This window comes from Penaeus vannamei, chromosome 31 (genome assembly GCF_042767895.1).
Source record: "Penaeus vannamei isolate JL-2024 chromosome 31, ASM4276789v1, whole genome shotgun sequence".
Classification (NCBI taxonomy): Eukaryota; Metazoa; Arthropoda; class Malacostraca; order Decapoda; family Penaeidae; genus Penaeus; species Penaeus vannamei.
In genome coordinates, this window is record NC_091579.1 from 6,876,795 (window position 1) to 6,881,168 (window position 4,374).

Below are 4,374 nucleotides of genomic sequence, written 5' to 3' on the forward strand. Positions count from 1 at the left end.
AAAAAAAAAAAAATGTATCTTGTATTTTTTTTTTTTTTTTTTTTTGGGGGGGGGAAGGAGAATGCACGACAGAAGTTTTGTCGTGAAGTATTGATATTCGTTTTAGATATGCACCGGAGAATGTAATGACTGGAACCTGAATCGTGAAACGTGATATGAAAATATATCATTGATTATATTTTGTATTTAATTTTCAGTTAATGGATTAATACGGTAAAACTTTACGCTACGATACAAATCAATCAGAAAATGACTAAGCAAAAAAAAAAAAAAAATATATATATATATAGAGAGAGAGAAAAGAAAGAAAGAAAGAAAGAAAAAAAAAGTCATAAAAATAATTCACTACCCATGCTGAACGATATATCTTGAAATCTACCGAATCTCAACGAAACCTTTCCTCCTTGTGGCAAGCAATATATCAAAACATTCCACAAAGACTGTTCAGATGTCAATAAGCATCGCTCAGACTCCGATCCGAAATTGTCGAAAATTTCCTACTAACGCGTGTACCTACTAACTTTCCGTAGATGACAAACCCGGTTACTGCAAAGATTTCCTACTAACTTTCCGTAGATGACAAACCCGGTTACTGCAAAGATTTCCTACTAACTTTCCGTAGATGACAAACCCGGTTACTGCAAAGATTTCCTACTAACTTTCCGTAGATGACAAACCCGGTTACTGCAAAGATTTCCTACTAACTTTCCGTAGATGACAAACCCGGTTACTGCAAAGATTTCCTACTAACGCGTGTACCTACTAACTTTCCGTAGATGACAAACCCGGTTACTGCAAAGATTTCCTACTAACTTTCCGTAGATGACAAACCCGGTTACTGCAAAGATTTCCTACTAACGCGTGTACCTACTAACCTTCCGTAGATGACAAACCCGGTTACTGCAAAGATTTCCTACTAACGCGTGTACCTACTAACCTTCCGTAGATGACAAACCCGGTTTCTGCAAAGATTTCCTACTAACTTTCCGTAGATGACAAACCCGGTTACTGCAAAGATTTCCTACTAACGCGTGTACCTACTAACCTTCCGTAGATGACAAACCCGGTTACTGCAAAGATTTCCTACTAACGCGTGTACCTACTAACTTTCCGTAGATGACAAACCCGGTTACTGCAAAGATTTCCTACTAACGCGTGTACCTACTAACTTTCCGTAGATGACAAACCCGGTTACTGCAAAGATTTCCTACTAACGCGTGTACCTACTAACTTTCCGTAGATGACAAAGCCGGTTACTGCAAAGATTTCCTACTAACTTTCCGTAGATGACAAACCCGGTTACTGCAAAGATTTCCTACTAACTTTCCGTAGATGACAAACCCGGTTACTGCAAAGATTTCCTACTAACTTTCCGTAGATGACAAATCCGGTTACTGCAAAGATTTCCTACTAACGCGTGTACCTACTAACCTTCCGTAGATGACAAACCCGGTTACTGCAAAGATTTCCTACTAACGCGTGTACCTACTAACTTTCCGTAGATGACAAACCCGGTTACTGCAAAGATTTCCTACTAACGCGTGTACCTACTAACTTTCCGTAGATGACAAACCCGGTTACTGCAAAGATTTCCTACTAACGCGTGGCGTGTACCTACTAACTTTCCGTAGATGACAAACCCGGTTTCTGCAAAGATTTCCTACTAACTTTCCGTAGATGACAAACCCGGTTACTGCAAAGATTTCCTACTAACGCGTGTACCTACTAACTTTCCGTAGATGACAAACCCGGTTACTGCAAAGATTTCCTACTAACTTTCCGTAGATGACAAACCCGGTTACTGCAAAGATTTCCTACTAACGCGTGTACCTACTAACTTTCCGTAGATGACAAACCCGGTTACTGCAAAGATTTCCTACTAACTTTCCGTAGATGACAAACCCGGTTACTGCATTTAGTAGAACGCGGATTACATACCTGGAGAGAGAGTTTGCAATATACATGAATACCACATGCAGAAAATATGCAAATATCATCTACTTGGATCAAGATGGACCATATTCTTCCCTGTTTGATGCCGGAAATAAAGGTTTTATTTGTGTCATCAATTTTTTATTTCCTTAAATAGCGTCTGTGGGATATATTCATAGGTAGTGATCTACAGTTTTCCTAAATGTCTTTATAGCTATATATCATTGTTGCTTCGTCATATTAGACAGATTTAAAATAAAAGATAAAGATAAAAAAATCATTTAAACTTATTATGAAAGGTATTTCTCTAAATTATCTGTAGCAAAAATCTAGTTTGGTCAAAATTAAGAACAGAATAAGCTGCCTCAAAATACCAGAAAACACTCGAATGTAAAACAGAATAAGTACCTGTAGACATATAATTACCTTGATTAACCAACACCAGTACAAGAATCCTACGTCCTGATGTGAATGAAATGACACGAAACTAAAAAAAGAAAAGAAAAGAGAGAGAGAGAGAGAGAGAGAGAGAGAGAGAGAGAGAGAGAGATAGATAGATAGATAGAGAGAGAGAGAGAGAGAGAGAGAGAGAGAGAGAGAGAGAGAGAGAGAGAGAGAGAGAGCCAGTAAGAAATGAATGAGGGAAGTCGAACGTCATTTTAGTCTAAGGTCTTGAAATGTGATACCATACCTCCTGGAGATATCAGACATTCAATAAGAGATAAGAGCAAGATGAAAAGCCTGTGATAAACAAATATAAAAGCAAAAAAAGTGTTGTGTCCTCGGGAGCATCACGCGAACAAATGATATGCAAATGTCCATATGCAAATTAAAGTGGACCTCATCCTGCTTGAGGCCAGTACAGGATGTAGTACGACGAAAGGGTACAAAAGCCCTCCCTAAATGTTAATTATAGACAGGTAAAGGTACTAATTGCTCCACTGCAAGCGCCATGGCCCAGCGAACCGAACGCTTACGGTACAAAAACATTCCGCAACCGAGTACGAATCCATTGTTTCTGTTTGTAATAAGTCATTGTATTTATAACGAGCGTCCTTCGTCCATCTTGTCACTCCGAGAACTGCCATTTCATCACGCAGGTAAAAAAAAAAAAAAAAAAAAAAAAAAAAAAAAAAAAAAAAAAAAAAAAAAAAAAAAAAACAAACAGGTAAAAAAAAAAAAAAAACAGGTAAAAAAAAAATTGCAATCATCCTGACGAAGTTAAGAATCACCTCCCGTTTGTGGGTTGCTGCCTTCTGCGCCTCCAACTCATGCAACTCTCAAGCCATGGCGCCAGCGACGGAAGTTCGAACCAAGGGGCGTGAGGGAGATTTTTTTTCTGTTCGTGTAGAGCTTGGATTAGATCGGAACTTGATGTGGAAATGAGAAAAAAAATCTGATTAGGGTGATATATTCTAGGACAGGTAATTTGTTGGTATTTATCTATGAACAGTTGATTATCCGATTGGAAATTGCTCTTCTTCTCTATTAAGATTAACAAGAAGCGGGAGAAATAAGGCTCACCCACCCGCACCCACACACATATATAATTGTTTATTTATGAGTGCGTGCAAGCGCATGTGGGTATGGGTGAGTTATACACACACACACACACACAAATATATATATATATATATATATATTTTTTTTTTTTAGACAAATATATATATATATATATATATATATATATATATATATATAAATAATGTACATATATATACATATATATATATATATATATATAATATATATATATATATATATATATATATATATATATATATATATATATATATATATATATATATATATATATATTCATTTAAGTATACGTATATATGTAAGTGTATATATATGGAGAGAGAGTGAGGGAGGGAGAAAGAGAGGAAGAGTGGACCTCTTATTTAAATGATCACAGAAAGATTGGTTATAACACCAGAAAACCAGTGCGTATCAGATATCAACACTCACCTCTCGCATCAGTCTGACAAACTTTAGAAATTTTGTAAACTTCATCGTACTACGAAGTTCATAAATAATCAACTATATGCAAACCTCGTATTCAGTATTAATAAATAAAATAATCCCAGTAACATGCAATGAATTTTGATAAGCTTGGCAATTACGATGTACTTAATAAAAAACAACAACAAAATAACGATATATCTATGTTTTCAGTTAGGACTTCGTGGTCAAACAAGAAAATTAGCGCGATAGCTGTTTATCGTATTAACACTAATGACACTTCGAGACGTTTCATTACCTGGGTGTAGCCTCAGAATTTTTGCAGACAAGGGTAAGTCATGTGAAAAGCACATTCATTTAATCGACGTAGATATTATTTAATCGACGTAGATATTTTAAGATCAAGATGAACAGTTCTTGCAAACAATGTTCGTTGTCATAGGAGTGTAATCTTTGGTCATTTATACTTAGGATAAA

At 36.1% G+C, this 4,374-nt stretch overlaps 1 long non-coding RNA gene across 1 annotated transcript; it reads right to left on the minus strand.

The window, feature by feature from the left end:
- Positions 1–314: 314 nt before the first annotated feature.
- On the minus strand, positions 315–1,579 carry LOC138867704 (uncharacterized). The gene is made up of 2 exons (XR_011399867.1): positions 1,100–1,579; positions 315–1,021 (listed from the first exon to the last, which is right to left on the minus strand). It is a non-coding gene; the product is annotated as an uncharacterized lncRNA (long non-coding RNA).
- Between the last annotated feature and the right edge of the window lie 2,795 nt (positions 1,580–4,374).